This window comes from Mustela erminea, chromosome 10, assembly GCF_009829155.1.
Source record: "Mustela erminea isolate mMusErm1 chromosome 10, mMusErm1.Pri, whole genome shotgun sequence".
Taxonomy (NCBI): domain Eukaryota; kingdom Metazoa; phylum Chordata; class Mammalia; order Carnivora; family Mustelidae; genus Mustela; species Mustela erminea.
This window is the reverse complement of record NC_045623.1, coordinates 30,656,171-30,679,909: the sequence shown is the minus strand read 5'-3', so window position 1 is coordinate 30,679,909 and position 23,739 is coordinate 30,656,171. Positions and strand designations below refer to the sequence as shown.

General features: G+C 40.1%; 2 pseudogenes; both read right to left on the bottom strand.

The window, feature by feature from the left end:
* Positions 1–213: 213 nt before the first annotated feature.
* Positions 214–16,819, bottom strand: LOC116568179 (annotated as a pseudogene).
* A 2,604-nt stretch (positions 16,820–19,423) lies between these two features.
* On the bottom strand, positions 19,424–20,378 carry LOC116567998 (annotated as a pseudogene).
* Between the last annotated feature and the right edge of the window lie 3,361 nt (positions 20,379–23,739).

The window sequence follows — 23,739 nt, the reverse complement described above, 5'->3', positions numbered from 1 at the left end:
TAGCTCTTTGCTCAGCAGGGAGCTGCTTCTCCCTCTTCAGCTCCCCATGCTTGTGTTCCCTCTCTTGCTATCTCTCTCTGTCATAAATAAATAAAATCTTTTTTAAAAAAGTGTTATACTCTGTATACCCTAATAAAAATTGAAAATTTACATTCCAGTTGACTAGCTTAAAGAGTTTAAGACCACTTTCACATTTATAGAGCCTAATTAAGGCTAGACAGGCTCATTCCCATCTTCCATGTCATCTTTAACCCTTTTGTCCTGAGAAAGGAGTCTTAGCTGTTTCTTCAGTTCTTCAATTTCTTTTCCTTGTTCTAGTATCTTTGTAGGGTGAGATTAACATTTCCAGAATTTTGTAAATTCTGGAATTTACGTCAGCTGAACAGAGCAGTCTGAGTTGCATTCTTTCTGGTTAAGTGCTGGATACACTTGACTTTTGTTTTACTGAGGGATTCAAGTACCTGACCAGTTCTTAAACCTGCTAAAACTTGTACTTGGTCTGTTTTTGTTCCAAGCGGCTTAAATAGCTCTAATAGGATCACACCAAAGCTATACACATCTGACATGGTGTCACACTCAGTTCCTTCTAACTTCAGGTTAAGAGGTACAGACTAGTACCTGCTCTGGAAGTATGCATGGGTGTTCTCTTGCCATGTCTGTTGATCCAGTCTGGTGTTCTGTGTGATGTCTCTGCAGGCCAAATCAGTCTCCTGTTTTTATTTGCTGATCAGGGCCATGAGAAAAATATTTCTGGGCTTTGGATAACTGCGTACTATTCTCATGTTATGAATATAAAATATACCTTCCTCCAATTCTTGAAAGATTTTTATTGCAACACTGGTCATAACGTAAGGACATGTAGATTGGTCCCCACACTCCTGGCCCTGCTAGTTTCTCTCAGCTATCCAGTCCCACAGAGTGTCCCACAACTGGATCTGGATGCGCAACATCAGGCAACACACCATCAGGTGATGTCTGCCCCAACTAAGTTTTAAGTTTTCTTGAGAAGATTCCTCGATGGATGTGAAATTCTCTTCTAAGTCGCAGTCATGCCTAAGTGGCAGCTGATGTTCAACAATCTGGAAGACAAATCACCCAAGCCATTTTCTTGGAATAAAATGAATGGTTCAAATTCACTGACATCTTTGTGACTAAATTGGTGATATAGTTCATCAATCTGTTAGTCTGATTTTCGATGCCAGGTTTTCCTAAGGATTTTTCTTTTTCTAAGGTAAATTTGGTGAGGATAATGGATGAGCTGTTACTTTAATCATTTTTAACAGTATATTGATTTTTGTCATCCTGGTTGGAGCTCAATTCCAGAGATAGCAGCTGAACAGAAATTCTTGCATTCACGCCACACGTGCATGTTCTATTCAAGCATTATGATAGCCCTACGATATTAGGATACCAAAGACCTGCTAACACCTTCACTCACTGTAGTACCTTCATGCAATCTGTTTAGTTGCACCCTTAATCAGGATTTTTAAAATTTCAAAATACCATCTAATTTATTCCTGATCTTGTATACTCTTTTATAGCCTCCTTTTTCTAAGGTGGCAAGCTGTTGTGATTCATTTAAGTATCGTGAAGTTTGTTCTTCAAAGCTACTTCCCTTGATCTGATGTTTTAGATGTGTGAATTATCCTCACAAGGATCCTCACAAGTGAGCAATAGCTTGGGGCACCTGGCTGGCTGAGTCAGTAGAGCATGTGACTCTTGATCTTAGAGTTGTGAGTTTAGGCCTCATGTTGGGTGTAGAGATTACTTTGAAATATTTTTTTTTAAGATTTATTTATTTATTTTAGAAAACGAGAGAGAGCACACAAGTGGGAGTAGGGGGAGAGAGAGGGGGAGAGAAGCAGAGTCCCTGCTGAGCATAGACCTCAACACCATGGGGCACCATCTGATGAGCAGAGAACACTACCTGTGGGGAAATCAAGAGTGATGCTCAACTGAGCTACGCAGGTGCTCAAAAACTAAAATCTTAAAAAAAAGAATAGTTCTTTTGTGAGCTAAACTCATCAGTACAAGTGAAAGAAAACAGCAGCTTGATTTTTTTTTTTTTTTTAGATTTTATTTATTTGACAGAGAAATAGCACAAGTAGAGAGGCAGACAGAGGGAGAGGGAAAACTAGGGTCTCCGCCCAGCAGGGAGCCCAGTGCAGGACTCAATCCCAGAACCGTGGGATCGTGACCTGAGCCGAAGACAGCCACTTAATGGACTGAGCTACCCAGGCGCCCCAGCAGCTCCATTTTTTTAAAAAAAATTTATTTTTTATTAACATATAATGTATTATTAGCCCCAGGGATACAGGTCTGTGAATCACCAGGTTTACACACTTCACAGCACTCATCATAGCACATACCCTCCTCAATGTCCATAACCCAACCAACCCTCTCCCCAACCCCTACCCCCAGCAACCCTCAGTTTGTTTTGTGAGATTAAGAGTTCTTATGGTTTGTCTCCCTCCCGATCCCATCTTGTTTCATTTTTTCCTTCCCTACCCCCCAAACCCCCCATGTTGCCTCCCAAATTCTTCATATCAGGAAGATCATATGATAATTTTCTTTCTTTGATTGACTTACTTCGCTCAGCATAATACCTTCTAGTTCCATCCATGTCACAAATGGCAAGATTTCATTTCTTCTGATGGCTGCATAGTATTCCATTGTATATATATACCACATCTTCTTTATCCATTCATGGATGTTGTTGGACATCTAGGTTCTTTCCGTAGTTTGGCTATTGTGGATATTGCCAGCAGCTCCATTTTGATAAAGGTCTGAAAAAGCAATTTAAACACCTATCTTGAACAAAGTAGATTCATGCACATGGCTCAAGTGTTTCAGCAAAGCAACAAGCAGTAATTGGTTTGCAACTGCAAAAGGCAAAGTCAACTGTCATAGGGTCATTTTAACACCTGGAGTTCTGCTGGAACATCAGATTCCAGACAGCCCTCCTGCTGCCCCTTTCCCATCTCAGCACTGAACTCAGATCCAGCCCAATTCACTCAGAGGATGAACCTTGCTGCTGCCCAGTCTCCTCAGGAATTAAGGTAGATGGGGGAAAGGAAAGGGCTGCCAGCATTCCGGGTGCCTCTCTGTCATACATGAAGTCCCAGGAAGTCCATGATGGGCCAGGAAGTCCATGATGGGTGCCACAGGCAGGAAGTCCATGATGGACTGGAAGTCCATGATGGGTGCCACAGGCAGACCCTGCTCTTTCACCCTCTGCCTCATGCTCCTGGGCCCTGGAGCTGCCCGCCCAGCATCACAGACTGCAGCCCTGCCTGTATGCCAATCCATGCCATCTCACTCAGCACCCCAGTGTCCTTTTTTTTTTTTTTTTAAGATTTTATTTATTAGAGAACAAAAGGAGGGGGAGTGGGAGAGGGAGAACTAGGCACCCCGCTGAGCAGGGAGTCCGATGTGGGGCTCTATCCCAGGACCCTGGGATCATGACCTGAGCCCAAGGCAGATGCTTAACTGATTGAGCCACCCAGGCACCCCCCCCCCTGCCTCCCGCAGTGTACTCTTCTATTTGATCATTGTTATATTTGTGAATGTACTGGTTTTCTGATGCCACTGTAACAGATTACCACAAACTTAGTGATTTAACACAAATTCATTCTCTTATAGTCTCGGAGAGCAGAAGTCCCAAACTATTTTTATTAGACCAAAGTCAAGCTATCAACAGAGTTTGTTCCTGAATCTGAATCTGAAGGTTGTGAGGGGAACATCTGTTTCCTTGCCTTTTTTCAGCTTCCAGTGGTGGCCTGTAGTTTTTGTGGCCCTTACTTGGTGTTAAATCCTCTGCTCGTCACCTTCTCTTCTTCTGTAGTCTAATCCTCCTCTGCCTCTCTCTTTAGGGCCCACCTGGATGATCCAGGATAATCTCGTTTCAAGATCCTTAATTTAATCACACCAGCAAAGCCTCTTTTGCCGTATAAGGTAACATTCACAGGTTCCCTTAGTTAGATCCTAGATATCTTTGGAGGCCATTATTCAATTTGTTAGAGTGAGAATTACTCAGAGTGTATCTGTTTGTAGTCATTTATTCTCATTACTGAATAGTATTTCATTAATTCAACCATTTTTTATTATATCCAAATGTTTTCCATTCTACCATTGATGAATTTGATATTTGATGAATTTCTAGTTCCTGGCTATCATGAATAATGCTGTAGAGAACATTCTTTTACATGTCTTTTGGTGACTGTATATATGCACTTCTGTTGAATATATAGCTGGGAATGGAATTGCTAGGTCATGGGGTATACATATATTTGGTTTTAGTATGTATGTCAGTTTTCCAAAGGCTTATAAAAGGGCACTATTTTAATATGTACCATTATAATGAATTACTCTAAAGGTCTAGAGGCCTGACATTGTTAGTGAATTTCTCAAAATACCTAAATTTTACCAAATGAGTTATGTTTGGTACAGCAGGTCTGTTGTTATTTAATATCACACAAGATGAAAATAAAAGCAAAAACATTTGTTCTTGTTACAGACACAGTAGTATTGTGTACTCAGATTATTGTTCCTCAGAAGAAATGCAAATTTTAGGTAATCATAAATAGTATGTGGAGTTTATAAATTGAATGTTTAGTTATGGAAATGTATGACTTACATTTTTAATTGAATTAATATGTTTTTATTAGAATCTTTTTTGGAAATACAGATATCTCCCCATACACAAATGGCCACCAAGAACTATCTAATCCAGATAGCATAGACACTGCCTTCCACTGGCTTCACTTGGATTGTGTTTGTTTCTTTTCTTCTCCTCTGTTCCCAACACCTTGGCCCCTTCTACTTTTTGCTTTGCCTCATGGCATAGAATATCATGGGTAGGACTGGCCAGGATGAAGAGAATGGCTGCATAAATAGCATCCCTTCTCCTACTCCCCCACCCCAGCATTACTACTGATCCTTCTCCTATTTCCTCAAAATAAAAGATGTACTCTTACATATATACTTAAATTTGGTTTTTCCCTATACAAGATATAAGTGAAAAGAGAAAGTAGGGAAGCAAAGAAAGCAACTTTTAACTTATAATCAATTTCTACCAGAAATCAAGCAACTTAGTAAAACCTTAGAATTTCTTAGAACTCCTTAGGATTTCTCAACCCCATGTTATTGGCATTTGAGGTCAGTTATTCTTTGTTGTGAGAGGCTGTCCTGTGTGTTGTGAGGAGTTTAGTAGTATCCCTGGCTTCTGTGTACTAGGGTCTAGTAGCACCGCTTGTGACAACCCAAAAATGCCTCCAGACACTCCTAGATGTCTTGAGAGGTGGTGCAAAATCACCCCTTGTTGAGAACCACCGCCTTACAACATCTAGGGTTTTACTTTTAGGATAGGGTACTGGGGAAAGACTGAAATTGAACCTCTGGAACCAACACGTGGTATACTTTGAAAAAGACAAAAAGAAGCAACGTGATTTGGAGAGAATAGGCCCAGGGTTAAAATATATTCTGAGGAAAGTAAAATCTTAAAGGTGGCTCTTGACTTCACATCTGCAGATCCCTTTAGCCCCTAGAAAGCCGGTCCAGTTCTTAAAAATCTACCTGCTCTTTGCTTTTCACCCAGAGATCCTAGCCAAACCCAGTTTAAGATAGATCAAGTATACTGTCTCATTACAGTATATATCTTTTAACAGGTATTTTTAATTGCTTTTATTGTGCTTAAATATACATATAAAATGTACCATTTTAATCATTTTAAGTGGCCAGTTCAGTGACATTAAGTACATGGATATTGTTGTACAACCATCAGTATTTCCAGTACGTTTTCATTATCGCACACTAAAATACTGTACTTAAACAATAATTCTCCGTTCTTCTCTCCCTGCAGCCATTGGTAACCATTGTTTTGCTTTCTATTTCTAATGAATTCAATGATTCTAGGGATCTCATATAAGTGGGATCAAACAATATTTGCCCTTTTGTGTCTGACTTATTTCACTTAACCTCATGCTTTGAAGGTTCATAACATGTATCAGAACTTCATTCCTTCTTACAGCTAAATAATATTCCATGGTGTGTATATGCCACATTCTGTTTATTCATCTGTTGATGAATGGAGCACTTCCACCTTTTGACTATTGTTGTGAATAATGCTGCTGGGGACATAGGTGTACAAATATCTGGTCCCTATTTTTTTGAGCATATAGATCTGTATTTTGAGTATTGAAACAAGAAGTATAGTACAAATGCACATATAAAGATAGTTTATAATATATGATAAGTACGACATGAATGAAGGGGACATTTTTGTACTAGATCTTTACCTATGTTATTTCATTTTCTCATCACCTCTGAGAGTTAGGTCTTGATAGTCCCGGGTGGCAGACTAGTAACACAGGTGTACCATCAAAAGATACATTTAGATATTTATAGAGACATATAGAATTTTACTTTACTTACAAAACTTTATATCTTGTGCATAATATAATAGATGTCAAGAACAATATTATAGTCCATGGCTATTTCTTTTCAATTTCATGTGATCTAGTAGTTTCCTACTTTTGTATACTTCTTATGAATAGTATTTATTTGTCACTAACATGAAATACAGTAGTGGAGCTAGAAGGAGATTTTCCTGAAAAATATGTGATTGAGAGGTTTTTTACTAGAGATTGGGAGTGGCGGGGAAGAATGTATCTGGTGATGGAAGAAGAAGCTGTGCTTGCTGTTAAGGCAGCTTAAGATCCTCTGACTACTGAAGGAAAATGTGGCAGGCTCAGAGTTGCTTGCTGATGCAAGATGCTTTTCGTAAGCTTTTTCCTTTATTGTGTCTATACACATTAACATCATATTTACGTCATTAATAAACTTCCAAGATCTATGTAGTAGGGTGTAGTAGTATACTTAAGAGACAACAGTGTTACTTATTTCAGAAACATTTATTTGGTGTGTTACACTGAATGTGGTCTGTTTTATAAGCCTAAGGTTTGCATATACAGTTGAATCATACATGTAATAGTAGCCAAATTTTGGTCTGTCTTCAGTATAAACATTTCATAAATAAGGGAACTAAGTTTAAAAGAAATTAAGTAATACAATAATATGTACCAAGTGGAGGCATCAGAATTTGAACACCGATCTAAGGAGTTCTAAGGACTATGTTTCTTCCACTAGATCATTCTGCTTTCCCTCCAGAAGTACTCTGGGATACTGGGGATATGAGTCTTTATATCTTTATTTGAAGTCATTTAAAAAATTATAACCCTTCCTGAAGATCGCAAATTGTGTGCCATTGCAGTATAATTACAGAGCACATAGTATGGAAGCAGTGGTAATGTCTGGTAATGTTTTTGTCTCCCTTTTCCTGCGTACTGTTGCCCAAATGATTCAATATTGTGCAGAATACAAAATATTGTTAGAGAAAGTATTTCAGAATGTTGATGTACTATATAGGTTTTTGGTTTTTTTGTTTGTTTGTTTGTTTGTTTGTTTGTTTTTTAGGAGAGAAAGAGAGAGTGTGTGTGCATGAGCTGTGGGAGGGGCAAAGGGAAAGGGAGAGAATCTTAACTCTCTGGGCATGGGGCTCAGGTTCATGACCCTGAGATCTTGACCTGAGCTAAAATCAAGAGTCAGAAGTTTAACCTACTGAGCCACCCAGATGCTTGCTTTTTTGCTGCTTTTTTTTTTAATTTTAAAGATTTTATTTATTTATTTGAGAGAGAGACAGTGAGAGAGAGCATGATAGGGAAGGTCAGAGGGAGAAGCAGACTCCCCTTGGAGCTGGGAGCCTGATGTGGGACTTAATCCCAGGACCCTGGGATCATGACCTGAGCCAAAGACAGTTGCTTAACCAACTGAGCCACCCAGGCGCCCATGCTTTTTTTTTTTTAAGTAGGCTGCACACCCAGCGTGGAGCCCAGTGCAGGGTCAACTCACAACCTTGAGATTAAGATCTGAGGTCAGATCAAGGTTGGATGTTATCCAACAGAGCCAGCCAGTCTCTGCTATTGTATAGGTTTTATATAAGACTTCTCTTCTGATCAAAATACTTCAAAGATTATAGGAAAATGTGACCTGGAATCAAGTTTCTAGAATTTCATCTTATCCAAATATAGTAGAACTTTGGAATTCTTTGGAGTAAGCTCTCAATCAAGGCCAAATTAAAAAATTTAATTGCAAGGCCCCTATTTGTTTATAGCCCAATAAAAAACTTACTATTATACAAGTAGGAGATAAGATCTGGTAATAGTGGCCCAATATTTAGAATTTTGAAATTAAGGATTGTGTTCTTAATGTTGCTGATTAATCAACAGCTATTAATGTGTGCAGATAAGCCTTAGAGAAGGTGTTACCTCTACCTTTAGTGTAGGAATTATTTCATAGTATTCCAGTCATGCTGTTTTAGAGATTGAGCCGCTATCAATCCTACTTCACATCCTCTTGATGTTCTCCGCTGAATCTTGCTGTAGCCTCCTAACTGGCCTCGCTGCCAGTCCCTCCTTGTTCTGATCTCTCTGTCACATTGCTAACAGTGTTATTTCTGAAAATACAAATATGAGTATGAGACTCCTTTGCTCCTCAGTGATCGTAGTATTAAGTTCAACCTCCTAAGCTTTGCATAAGGTATGTTTCATAACATGATTCAACCTTTTCTACTTTCTCAGTTGCCCTGGAATATGGGCTAAATAATGTCATCTCTTTTATGCTTTACCACCTTTTCATGTGCTTCTTCCCTACTCTAGATTGACCTTTTCTTCACCTGACAAATGTCTAACCATTCCATAAGATCCAGCTTATGGATGTTATGGAATCCATATGTAAAGTTTGGATCCTATGTAAAGTCTTCCCTAACACCTCAGTGCCTAGATACTCTTTCTCTGCCTATCTGTGCCTGTGATACATATTTCTATTTTCAAACCCATGATACCATACTACATTTATTTGTCTATAAATTATTTGTATTACAGGGACGCCTGGGTGGCTCAGTTGGTTGAGCAGCTGCCTTCGGCTCAGGTCATGATCCCAGGGTCCTGGGATCGAGTCCCACATCGGGCTCCTTGCTCGGCGGGGAGCCTGCTTCTCCCTCTGCCTCTGCCTGCCTCTTTGTCTGCCTGTGTTCGCTCGCTCTCTCTCCCTCTGTCTCTGGTAAATAAATAAATAAAATCTTTAAAAAAAAAAAATTATTTGTATTACAGTGGGAGGTGCTAGAGAACAGGGACCATATCATCATTATTTCAGTATCCCTAGAAACTGATATAGTCAAGTTTTTTGCAATTGAACTTATAAATATCTGCTTGTGGTCAGCCCTCCTTTCACCTGATGCTCCAAACCATTTGCTCCTAGAGCTATAATACAATATACAGGTCACTCAGTAAATATTTGATGATGATAATAATGGAAAAGAAGAAAGGTCCTTTTATTTAAGAAAAACTCTGGAAGGGATGCCTGGGTGGTTCAGTCAGTTAAGTGTCAGGCTCCTGATTTCAGCTCAGGTCACAATCTTGGGGTTGTGAGTTGGACCCTTGAGTTGGGCTTGAGATTCTCTCCTGCTCCCTCGGCCCCTCCCTCTCTGCTTGTGTGCTCTCTCTCTCTCTCAATAAATCTTTATATGTTGTGGTTTTTTTTTTTTTAAGATTTTGTTTCTTTATTTGACAGAAAGAGGGAGAGCACAAGGAGGGGTAGCAGCCGAGGGAGAAGAAGATGCAGACTTCCCACTGAGCAGGGAGCCCAACACAGGGCTTGATCCCAGGACCCTGGGATCATGACCTGAGCCAAAGGCAGATGCTTAATCAACTGTACCACCCAGGCACCCCTAAATAAATAAATCTTTTTTAAAAAGTAGGAGAAGAAGAAGAAAGAAAAACTGTCAGGAATATGGTATTTCAGTACCAAAAGTGCTGAAATTATCAGGAACCCCCCACCCCAATATCTGCCCCAGGTATAGCACATTCTCTGGTCCTAGGAATACAAGATAACAAAATGTTATACCACGTAATTAACCAGAAAAACAGAAGACATTCAAGGTATTTTAAGCAAAGAGTGATATAACACAAGATATTAGGTAATAAATTATTGGAGACTAGAAGAGCAGCAAAGAAAGGCAGATGAGGAACTATGAGAACTCGCCAGAACCTCTGCTCATCTACTAACTTTCACTCATGCAGAAGCCCTATTACTGCATAAGAAATCACTTAAAACTCAGCAGCTTAAAACAACAATCATTATTTTTCACAGTTCTGTGAATTGGCTGGACTCAGCTGAGTGGTTCTGCTTCACATGCTGTTTGAGGCTGCAATCATCTGAGGGCTCAACCGGAATGAAATGTCCAAGATAACTAACTCACTTACATGGCTGGTAGTTGGCCCTGTCAGGTGGGATCTCAGCTGGAGGGGTCATTTGCAGCTCCTTGATTCTCCATATGGCTTGAAGTTCTTAGAGCATGGTGGGATTCTAAGGAGGAGTGTCTCACGAGTGTTCCCAAGAGAAGAAAATAGAAACTGCCAGTTCTCTCAAGCCCTGGGCTCAGAAGTCCCAGAACATTTCTTCCACCACATTATATTGGTCAGAGCAATTTCAGGGCCAATTCAGATTCAAAGAGAGAAAATACAGGTATCTCTCACTTTTCAAAGTTCAAGTTACACCAATTACTTTAGAGAAAGACCTACACCGAGGCACTTGGGTGGCTCAGTTAGTTAAGCACCTGCCTTCAGCTCAGGTCATGATCTCAGGGTCCTGGGACTGAGCCGCACACTGGGCTCCCTGCTCAGCAGCGAGACTGCTTCTCCCTCTCTCTCTGTGATCACTCTCATTCTCTCTCTCAAATAAATAAAATTTTAAAAATACCTATATTAGTGCCTGTTTTCCATAACCAAAAGAAATTTGAAGGGGCTTTTTGCTTTTACAAAAAAAGGTGAAAAGGGAAAATAGCATTTAGGTTTGTTTGGCAAACAAACCTGTACGGGCAGTCCTTGTACGGGCAGTGGGCACGCTGAGCAGAGAGTAGCATCACTAACTCCTTCCCAGGAAACTACACTTAGCTTCTCAGCATCAAGCAGCCATAGCTTTGAACTGAGTCTGTGAGCATCTCTGCTTTACTGTGATTTATTTTGTGCATCTGTTGGCAAGATGTGTCCCAAGGTGTTAGAAAAGCCTAAGAGAGATTATTTTTTGAGTCTGGGAATGCTCAAATTTTTTTTTTCTCCTAAATTAATAGTAATTGCTCCTTTGCCTCATGCATTTCAGTTTATAAAAGTTTTCATGGGAACACTCTATTTTCAGATAGCAGAGGAGACCTGTATAAGCATATGGGAAGAGGATGAATTGTTGGGGGCTGTCTTTAGAGACCAGCTGCCATACTTGTCTTTGCACATGCTTCTTCTTTGCTCTGAAATGCCTTTTTTTTTTTCTTTTCCTCCCCTTCAACTACAAGACCCAGCTTATATTTCAGCCCACATCTAGAGCCTTCCCTGATACCTTCAATGAACAGTCAGTAGCCACTTTTTCCATATAGTCTGTGCCTGTGGTACATACTTCTATTTTTGTGTCTATCATTCCTTGTTATAATTTGTTTGCTTACATGTTTTTCTGTGCAAATGTCTAGGGGACATTCGTGTCATCATGTCATCTTCATCTCCATATCTCTAGTAACTGTCACAGTGAAGGTTTTTGCAATTGAACTTATACATATCTGCTTGTGGTCAGTACTAATTTAGTCTGGTGTCCTACATCATCTGTTCTTGATGCTTCAATGTGGGGCCTAAAGAGAGATACTCAGTGAATATTCAATGGTAATAATAATGGAAAAGGACAAAAAATGCCTTTTAAATATTCTGTTTAGGAAGAAAGGACCATGTATGAATCATTTAATAATAAAGATTTTCAAGAAAATTGGTGTTTTAGCCCTGAAAGTTTTAAACTTTTCTGGACAAATAATTTTCCTAGCATAGCACATTCTCTGGTTCTAGAAACACTAAATTAAATGTTATACTACATAATCAGAAAATGGAAACTAATCCATCAAAATCCCAGAAGAGGGGTGCCTGGGTGGTTCAGTGGGTAAAGCCTCTGCCTTCAGCTGGGGTCATGATCTCAGGGATCAAGCCCCGCATCAGACTCTCTGCTTAGCAGGGAGCCTGCTTCTCCCTCTCTCTCTCTGCCTGCTGCTCTGCCTACTTGTGATCTCTGTCTGTCAAATAAATAAATGAAATCTAAAAAAAAAAAAAAAAATCCTAGAAGAGAACACAAGCAACAATATTTTTGACTTTGGCCATAGCAACTTCTTGCTAGACATGTCTCCAGAGGCAAAGGAAACAAAAGCAAAAATGAACCATTGGGACTTCATCAAGATAAGCTTTTGTACAGTAAGGGAAACAATCAATAAAACTAAAAGGCAACCTACAGAATGGGCGAAGATATTCACAAATGTTGTATCAGATAAAGGGCTAGTAGCCAAAATCTATAAAGAACTTATCAGACTTAACAACCAAGAAACAAAAAATTCAGTCAAGAAATGGGCAGAAGACATGAACAGACATTTCTCCAAAGAAGACATTCAAATGGCCAACAGACACATGAAAAAATGCTCAACATCACCCTGCATCTGCGAAATGCAAATCAAAACCACAATGAGATACCACCTCACAGTGGTCAGAATGGCTAAAATGACTAACTCAGGAAACAACAAATGTTGACAAGGATGTGTAGAAAGGGGAATCATCTTACACTGTTTTAGCAATGCAAACTGTGCAGCCACTCTGGAAAACAGTATGGAGTTTCCTCAGAAAGTTAAAAATAGGATTATCCCATAATCTAGCAAGTATACTGCTATTTATCCAAAAGATACGAACATAGTGGTTCAAAGGGGCACATGCACCCCAATGTTTATAGTAGCAATGTCCACAATAGCCAAAATATGGAAAGAGTCCAGAAAAGAAGATGTGGTATTTATATACACTGGAATATTATTAAGCCATCAAAAAGAATGAAATCTTGCCATTTGCAACGACATGGGTGAAACTAGATTGTATTATGCTAAGCGACATTAAGTCAGAGAAAGAGAAATACCATTTTATTTCACTCATATGTGGAAATTGAGACAAAACAGGTGAACAAGGGGAAGGGAAAGAAAATAAAATAAGATAAAAACAGAGAGGGAGCAAGATGGGATCATGAGGGAGACAAACCATAAGAGACTCTTAATCTCATGAAACAAACTGAGGGTTGCTGGGAGGTGGGGGATTAGGGATAGGGTGGTTGGGTTATGGACATTGGGGAGGGTATGGGCTGTGGTGAGTGCTGTGAAACGTGTAAGCTTGATGATTCACATACAGGTATCCCTGGGGCAAATAATACATTATATGTTAATAAAAATAATTTAAAATAAAATAAAATAACAGAGGGGAGGAAACCATGAAAAACTCTTAACTATAGGAAAGAAACTGAGGGTTGCTGAAGGAGAGGTGCTGGGGGTATGGGGTAATTGGTTGATGGGCATTAAGGAGAGCATTTGATGTAGTGAGCACTGGGTGTTTTATGCAACTGACGAATCACTTATTTCTACCTTTGAAACTAATAACACACTATATGTTAACTAAATTGAATTTAAATAAAAATTTTAAGAAGTGGGAGCTACTTGAGGTATTTTAGGCAGGAGAGATTTAATATGGAAATTAGGTAATGAAGTTGTTGTAAAGGCTGGAGGAGCCAAAGGATGTCCATGTTACCCAGTGATGAAGAACTATAAGAAGCTGCTTCTTTCCCTGAAGTCCACAGTTGTTGGCAGAATTCAACTCATCCACGAAAAGTTATTAATTACTTTTATTAGCATATAATGCACCACTTGCCCAAGGGGTACAGGTCTGCAAATCGTCAGGTTTACACACTTCATAGCACACACTGTATCACACACACCCCAAATGTCCATAAGCCAACCACCCTCTCCCTACCCTCTCTTCCCCCAGGAACCCTCAATTTGTTTCATGAGATTAAGAGTCTCTTATGGTTTGTCTCCCTCCCAATCCCATCTTGTTTCATTTTTTCCTTCCCTACCCCCCAAACCCTCCACCCTGCCTCTCAACTTCCTCATATCAGGGAGATCATATGATAATTGTCTTTCTCTGATTGGCTTATTTCGCTCAGCATAATACCCTCTAGTTCCAACCACGTCATTGTAAATGGCAAGATTTCATTTCTTTTAATGGCTGCATAGTATTCCATTGTGTGTGTGTATATATATATCACCTCTTCTTTATCCATTCATCTGTTGATGGACATCTATGTTCTTTCCATAGTTTGGCTATTGTGGACATTGCTGCTATAAACATTCAGGTGCACGTGCCCTTTCAGATCATTACATTTGTATCTTTAGGGTAAATACCCAGTAGTGCAATTGCTGGGTTGTAAGATGGCTCTATTTTCAAGTTTTTGAGGACCCTCCATGCCATTTTCCAGAGTGGCTGCATCAGCTTGCATTCCCACCAACAGTGTAGGAGGGTTCCCTTTTCTTTGCATCCTCATCAGCATCTGTCATTTCCTGGCTTAATTTTAGCCATTCTGACTGTTGTCAGGTGGTATCTCATTGTGGTTTTTATTTGTATTTCCCTGATGCCGAGTGACGTGGAGCACTTTTTCATGTGTCTGTTGGCCATCTGGATATCTTCTTTGCAGAAATGTCTGTTCATGTTCTCTGCCCATTTCTTGATTGTATTATTTGTTCTTTGGGTGTTGAGTTTCATAAGTTCTTTATAGATTTTGGATATTAGCCCTTTTTCTGATAGTCATTTGCAAATATCTTCCCCCATTTTGTCAGTTGTCTTTTCATTTTGACTGTTTCCTTTGCTGTGCAAAAGCTTTTGATCTTGTTAAAGTCCCAATAGTTCATTTTTGCCCTTGCTTCCCTTGCCTTTGGCGATGTTTCTGGGAAGAAGTTGCTGTCACTAAGGTTGAAGAGGTTGCTGCCTGTGTTCTTAAGGATTTTGATGGATTCCTGTGTCATATTGAGGTCTTTCATCCATTTTGAGTCTATTTTTGTGTGTGGTGTTAGGAAATGGTCCAGTTTCATTCTTCTGCATATGGCTGTCCAATTTTCCCAACACCATTTGTTGAAGAGACTGTCTTTTTTCCTTTGGACATTCTTTCCTGCTTTGTTGAAGATTAGTTGACCATAGAGTTGAGGGTCTGTTTCTGGGCTCTCTATTCTGTTCCATTGATCTTTGTGCAAGACCCCATGACTTAAAGGAATTGTGCTCCTCTGCTCCATGCTGCTGATGCAAACTACTAGGAACCCATGTTTAGCTGCTATCCAGATGCTAGAGGAGCTGACTGTTAGTGACAACAGGGTGCAATTTGACTGATGTCACCATTGCCCGAGCTAGAAGATTGTTTCTATCTTCCTTTAGCTTTCCAATCTCTTTGCATATGCCTGCTATTGACTGAATCCTGACTAGGATTCCTGCCGGCTAGGGAGTCCAAGGAAATTTCTAACATGCAATACAATAAAATTGTGTGGATGATGCTGTCACATCACAGGATCTGGAACATGGCCTTATAACCCTAGCTTCCAAAAGGAATATAGTAATTACAGCTCTTGCTATAGTTGTGCCCAGACTAGAATTTTAGGATGGAGAAGTTTCTATCTTAAGCTTTTACATAGTTGATACAATATATAAGAGCTTTTTTTTGAACCAATGTCTAAAACTAGAGTACTAGTGATCTTAGGTAACTTTCAGCCTGTTTTCTTAATGGCAAACTGGAAAAATTTCCTGACTTGGCAGTCTTTCAAAGGTACAGAGGTCAAAGGATCTTTAAGCTTATTAGATGAGAAAATTATGTATGTGTACATATATATGTAAATGTACATATATATGTAAATGTATTGATATACATATAAGATACAAAGACAAAAAGATACTGTTTGAGAAAATGGAATTTTATTTTTGCCAACCTGTGACAGTATGACTTTGGTGGGATATTGCCCAAAAGTTGAAATATAGTTTCATTAATGTCTGTTGGACATTGGCACTGTGCTTGGCACTAGGAACACAAAGATGCATATTATACATTCCAATTCAGCAAATATTTATTAAATATCTATTCACTGAATATTTAGGTCTTGGGTCTACCAAGATGAACAAGGCCAGATTTTTTTTCCCTAGGAGGTATTCCTAATCCATGGGGAAAGACTGATGATAAGCAAATGATTGCAAAATTGTGGTGTGTTGCTAAGATTTTGGAAGTTTACCAAAAATAAGCAAATGGTGAAATTTTAAAATTTAATTGACAATAAGAAACTCAGCATTAACATTTACTTAAAGTTACTTAAGAAGATGCCATGTCTCAGGGAAAAAATACTGGCTCTGGAATGAATACGTCTCAGGCAATTAAAATCGAAGGTTTCTTGGTCTTTAAATGTGTGTAAAGTGCTCACTTGGGGAAACACCAAAAAGTATTTTCTTGAAGTCATGTAATCTCACCACAGAGACAGCCACTGGTAATATTTTGGTGTATTCCTTTCTAATCCAAGGGCATATTTTTTAAAACAAGGAAAATAAGACAAAAAAATGAGGCCTATAAGTCCACAAGACATGATAGATTGCATGTAAATTAGAAGTAAACCTGGTGATTCACAGACCTGTACCCCTGGGGATAAAAACATATGTTTATAAAAAATAAAAAATTAAAAAAAAAAAAAGAAGGCAAGAGAAAGAGAGTGAGAGAGAGAGAGTGAAAGAGAGAAGGATCCTTTGGGCCAGGTATTTCAAACTTCAAAACACACACCTCAACTCAGTACCTTTTTCCCAATTCTTATTCCTCCATTTGTACTTGCCATTTTTAGGAAGGGCATCACCATCTATCCGGTAATGCAGTCAGATACATCCATCTACTGTCAGGGTAGTCCTAAAACAGTCTAATTTGATTATTCCTTTGATTGAAACCCTTCAGTAACTCCCCATCGATTTTGGTATCAAGTGTCATCTTATTTTAGCATCCTCTTCATCTAGCTCCCACCCATCTTACTGGCTTGACCTGCCTTCCTGCTACCTACACAGTTCTCCACTCCAGCCACAGTAAAACTTTTGTAGTTCCACAAAGGTATAGCAGGGTTCTCCAATCATCTTTGTCTTTCAGACATGCTCTTTTCTCTCTCTAGAGTACCATTACTCACCTCCATCTTTTATCGGTTTAACTGCTTCTCAAAAACTCAAGGGTTGTCTTTCCTGATGCTACAACCTATTCTGTTCCCCCACTGTATCATGCACATATCTCGAACATAGAATTTGTCATGCTGTCCTGGAATGATTGGTGTTCATATCTCTTGTTCAGCTCAACCAAGGGCTCCTTGATGATCTCGAGACTCCTGCTTCTATCACAGTACCCAACATATAGTAGATGTTTTAAGGTTGAAAGAATTTACATAAATTGGTAGATAAAAGGATTGGTGACTTTTTTTATTAGTAATATTCAGGAAACATTTAGAAATTGTAGCAAATGTTAGTTGCTTAGGCAACAAATGCCTCCCCTTTTTCATTATCAAAACTCAAGTTTCAATGCGGCAGTGTACCCCAAGGCATGTATCTTGATAGATCTAAGGCAGTCATGGCATCCCCATTCCCCTTTGACAATAATACATTTCAGTTGAGCGTGAGGGGGCATAGAGGGAAGCTGCAGAGGCTTCGGGGAGAGGTCTTCCTACTTTCTCGTCTTTTTTTGCTTCCTGCTATATTTACTTACATCTGTAAGGGATGTGAAGCCAGGAATTGGGGCGGCTGTCCCCTGTAATCATAAAGCCAAAGGTCTGAGAACAAAAAATGAACATGCTGAGAATTATGGAGGGGGAAAGACAGAGAGTCTGCGTCTTTGATGAGATCATTGAGCCTTACCAATCCTAAATTACCTGTCACATACAGACTTCCTCTTATGAAAGATAGTTGAAATATCTTCATTGTTTAATCTACTGTGTGGTTGAATGGTGACCTCAAAAAGATATGCCTAGGGACGCCTGGGTGGCTCAGTTGGTTAAGCAGCCGCCTTCAGCTCAGGTCATGATCCCAGCGTCCTGGGATGGAGTCCCACATCAGGCTCCTTGCTCGGCAGGGAACCTGCTTCTCCCTCTGTCTCTGCCTGCCATTCTGTCTGCCTGTGCTCGCTCACTCTCCCTCTCTCTCTCTCTCTGACAAATAAATAAAATCTTTAAAAAAAAAAAAAAGATTTTATTAAAAAAAAAAAAAAAAGATATGCCTATATCCTAACCCCCAGAACCTATGAATGTGACCTTATCTGGAGAAAGATCTTTGCAGATAGAATCAAATTAAGGATCTTAGGATAAGATTATCCTGGATTATCCAGGTGAGCCCTTAATCCAGTGACAAGTGTCCTCATAAAAGACACACCAAAGTGGGTTGTCTGGGTGACTCAGTGGGTTAAGCGTCTGACTTTTGGTTTCAGCTTAGGTCATGATCTCAGGTCATGATCTCAGGTTTGTGGGATCAAGCTCCATGCTTAGGGGTGTCTGCTTCTCTCCCTCTCCCTCTCCCTCTGCCCCTCCCCCTGCTCACATGTTCACTCTTTTTCTAAAGTAAATAATTTTTTTTAAAGATTTTATTCATTTGAGAGAAACAGAGCGTGTGTGCACATGCATGAGTTGGGGGAGGGGCACAGGAAAATGCAAAGGAATAAGCAGACTCCCCGCTGAGCATGGATCCCAATGATGTGAGGCTCTATCACAGTACTCCCAAATTATGACCTGAGCCAAAATCAGACACTTGACCAACTGAGCCACCCAGGGGCCCCAGTAAATAAATAAAGCTTTAAAAACACACACACACACACACACACACACACACACACACACACACAGAGGGGAGATGCACAGAGGAGAAAAATAGAAGCACTGGAGAAGGCAATGTGAACCTGGAGGCAGAGATTGGAATTATGCAGTGACAATCCGAGGAATGCCTGGAGCCACTGGAAGCTGGAAGAGGTAAGGAAGGGTTCTCTTCAAAAGCTTCTGGAGGAAGCTTTCTGGAGGAAGAATGACCGTGCTGACACTTTGATTTTGGGTTTTTGACCTCCAGAACTGTGAGAAAATTAATTTCTCTTGTTTTAAGACATCTAGTTTGTGGCACTTTATTACGGCATAATAATAATATTATTATTATTATGAATAATACAAACTGTGAGTCAAATCTCTGTTGGTGTGCAGCCAAATATATCTTAATTAATATAATGATTATTTTTATGTTCAAGCTAAACATATGAAAAAAAGGTATTGGTTATAATTCAGGAAAAGATCCTGGAGTCCCTGGAAATTCTTTCCATAGGATTTCAAACTAAGATTGATACCAATGTTGTCAGATCTGGGATTTAAGCATATCTCTGACGCCACTTCACCTTCCCCTACATCACTCTCCCTCAGGGACTAATGGGTGGTAGCAGAGATGAAAGTTAGACCCTCTTAAGACCTTTTTTTTTTTTTTTTTTTTAGAAACTTTATTTTCCATCAACCTTCTTTCCATTTTGTTTGCCTTTGTGGGAGAGGAAAACCACTCAGTGGTCGTTCCTACCCATTCCGTGGCCTGAGCAGTGGGAGCTGCAGACCAGTCTTCCGAGGCAGGGTGGGCGCTCCTGTCTTCAGCAGGGAACTGCTGGCTAGGCACCAAGGGTACCTTCAAACCAGTCTGCAACCTCGGATTGAGTAGCAGTGAGCTCAGGGGCTAGAACAGTCCATCCACCCTGAAATCCCTCCTTGGTCACAGAGTTCTCAGCAGCAACCTGCCCTTCTTTTTCAATCTCTTCAGGATCTCTTAGAAGTAGAGATCAGACATGACCTCCCAGGGGTGCTCATGAGAAATGGTGCTACACATGTACCGAACTTCCCAGGCCAGCATACACATTAGACTCACTGAGTGAGCTCCCTTGTGTAGCAAGGGATGGCGATGTCCAAGTAGTGAAGTGGAGGATCTGTGTTACACAGAGTGACGATAGGCAGGTTAACATAAGGCCTCTGTATGAGGCTGGTGGTCAGCCCTGGGATCAGTAGCCACCAGCAGTCTCGGCTCTCCAAAGACTGCCTGGATCCGGTTAGTGAAGCTTCCAGGAGTGGAGGCTCCAGCAATGGGAGCGGTTCCTGTAGCAGCAGCAAAATTCAGCACAGCTCGCTGGCCAGTATTCCTGGAGGACAGGACACTGACATCAGCTGGGTCTTCAATGGCCACAATAGCACAAGCTGCCGGCAGAAGCTTCTCCCAGGTTCTCTTCAGATGTATGATGTAGATGCCATCACTTTCCCTTTGGTAGCTGTACTGTTCCATTTGGAAGTCAAGGTTGGTGCCACCCAAGTGAGTCCCTGCTGCAGGGAATTTGAGGACATTCTACTCTTTCATTTGCAGGACATCAAGGGCTCCAGACATTGTGAAAGTTTCCCTTTAAGCTGTGATGGGAATACAGACCAATGCCATATGGAAAGTGGAAAAGCTCCTTAAGACCATTTTTGATGAAGTTAGAGCCATCCCTGATCCAGCTCAATATGGGACTCTTTTTTTGTTCCTGTTTTCAAATATAAGCAAAAGAGACTGCTATCTGAGTTAGCTTCAGAAACATGTATAATTTGGAACAGAAAAATAATCTTTAAAAATCAGGAAAAGGACAGAAAGAAAAGCAAAACCAGGAGAGATACGCAATCTATCAGGTCCTACATAATTAGAGTTAAGTTGCAAAATTGAAATTATTAGGGTTCAAAGCAAAAAGAGTTAACAATTATACAATTCATGTTTTCCTTAAGAAAAAAATATATTAGTTTCAAGTAAGGGAAAGCTTTTTGCTTTTCCTGGTGTTTATTCTTTAAGAAATAGCCATGTAGGTTTCAATTTAGATATCGCTTCCCCCAAGAAGAGTTCCCTAATGACATCCTCCCTCCAGATTAAGTAGTACTACTATGTGCTTACCACTGTGTATCGCTAGGAAGATCCCTACAAGACTGTAAGTTCTTTGAGCACAAAGACTGATTAGTTTACTTATGTATCCTTCTTTCCTATTCCATTGTCTGGCACATTGCAATATTCAGTACTTGTTGAGTAAGTGTGTTAATGAGACTTCACGCGGGGTGGGTCTAGTTTCCATTTTAACGATGTATTGAGTTATGATTCAAGCTGTAAGTGAGACTAGAATTTTCCTTAGAAAATAGCTTGCAGTATGTTCCAAGACATGAAGCAGTTAATAGTTTAAAGCCTGTTTAAAATTATTTTACCCTACAAAAAGTTCACTGTGAACTTAGCAGCTGTCCTCTGAAGTCATAGAACAGTGTTAGTAATGTCACAAGGAACAGGTTGTTGTTTTTTTTTTTTAAAGATTTTATTTATTTATTTGACAGAGATCACAAGTAGGCAGAGAGGCAGGCAGAGAGAGAGAGAGGAGGAAGCAGGCTCCCTGCTGAGAAGAGAGCCCGATGCGGGACTCGATCCCAGGACCCTGAGATCATGACCTGAGCCGAAGGCAGTGGCTTAACCCACTGAGCCACCCAGGCGCCCTGGAACAGGGTTCCTGTTAAACCCTCTGAGATAAACGAATTGAACCAACTTATCAATTTTAGTGTTACTTCAAGCGGGACAACCAGGCTGTTTGTGTCTCCTAAAAGGATTTTTTTTAAAGATTTTATTTATTTATTTTACAGAGAGAGATCACAAGTAGACAGAGAGGCAGGCAGAGAGAGAGGGAAGCACCCAATCTCCTAAAAGGATTGATATCACGCTAACACTACCTGTGAAGTATTCTTGCTCCCTAAAAAAGTTAAACCTGCAAGTTTCTTTCTTTTTTTTTTAAGATTTATTTATTCATTTGAGAGAAAGAGAGCGTGGGGGAAGGGGCAGAGAGGTAGAGAGAGGATCTCAAGCAGACTCCGCACTCAGCATGGACCCTGAGGTCATGACAGTCGAAACCAAGAGTTAGACACTCAACTGAATGAGCCACTCAGGTCCCCCTGAATCTGCAAGTTTCTAAAAGCTAACTTTCATTATAGGAAATAGAGGAGATAAAGGAACAACAAGGAAGCAAATAAACAAATCCAAAACGTGGTAAGTTGAATAGGACAACTGATCTGGTCCCTGCAATCAAGTCAATGTCATCAAAAAGAGGTTAGGAATAAGAGACTGCTCTAGATTAAAGAGGCTTAAGAAACAACCAAATGCAATTAGTTTAAAAATCTGATTTTAAGAAACCAATTATAAAAAGGTAATTTTGATGTAATTAGGAAAATCTCAAATAAGATCTGGTTATTAGATGATACCAAAGAATTATTGTAAGTCTGGTTAGGTGAGTTTCATAGTTTGGGTTCTCTCAGACCCAGAGATAAAGATTCAAATACAAGTAGTATATTTGAGGAAAGATCCCAGAAAACACTGGGAAGAGGAAGAGGAAGTGAGATGAGGAAGGACTAGAAGCCAATAAAAGCTGCACTCTTAAGCAACTTAACCACTGTGGGCAGGTGGAACTTGATCTCACTGATGTACTTGGGGAAGTAGTGTGGACTACCTCGGAGCCAATCCCCACCCCCAGGTCAAGAGACCCGGGTTACTTTTATACCAGCTCCCATCAGGCATTGGTTCAGCTGCGCCCTTGGGAGGGAGGCAGAGTGGACTCTTCAGTGGCCAGAGAAAGCCCGCAAGCCAAGAACATCCACTGAAATGGTAAGGGCCAACATGGTGTGGGAAAAAGCACCAACACCACTTGCTACAGTGTGATAATAGCATGGTGGTAGTGTAAAAACATGCCATTTCATTAAAAATGAGTACTCAAATATGTGAGGGTGAAGTGATGTCTGAATTTGCCTTAAACTACTTTAAATCTTCTTTTTTAAGATTTCATTTATTTATTTGAGAGAGTGTGCACGAGTGGGGAGGGCCAGAAGGAGAGGGTCTAGGCTACTCCTTGCTCAGCGGGGCTCCATGCCAGGACGTCAAGAGATCATAACCTGAGCGGAAGTCAGATACTTACCTAACTGTGCCACCCAGGTGCCCCCTTAAAATACTTTAATAAGAAGAAAATAAAAGAGACAGATGAGGAGCACCTGACTGGCTCAATCAGGGAGCATGCGACTCTTGATCTCTGGATTGTGAGTTCGAGCCCCATGCTGGGTGTAGAGATTCTTTAAAAATAAAATCTTTTAAAAATAAAACTAATTTAAAAACATAAAAGAGAGATAAAACAAATATGGCAAAATGTGATCATTGAATCAGTCATGGGTATGTGGAAGTTAATTATGCTAACCTCTCTACTTTCTACTCTCTACTGTATATGAGAATTTTTTGCAATAAAAGTATTTTTAATGTACATTTAAGTGATGAATATATGTCTGTTGGGCTGCCTGCAGGAACTGGATATAAATCATTTCATTTAGAGAACATCTGTCAAAAATAATGTTTTTAGTTTTAAAGATTTTATTTATTTGAGAATGAGAAAGGGAGCACAAGCAGGGGATGGGGGGGTGCAGAGGGAGAGGGAGAAGCAGATTCTCCTCTGAGGAGGAAGCCTAAAGCCGGGCTCAGTCCTGGGGCTCTAAGATCATGACCTAAGCTGAAGGCAGCTGCTTAACTGACTGAGCCACCCAGGCGCCCCAATAATGTTTTTAGTTTTAAAATCGTTTACCTTAAGCTATTCTTTCTAGTCATAGGTATGCTCTAAAAAAATACTTTTTTTCCCAGAGCGAGAGAACGAGAGCACAGGCAGGGAGAGTGGCAGGCAGAGGGAGAAGCAGACTCCCCTCTGAGCAGGGAGCCC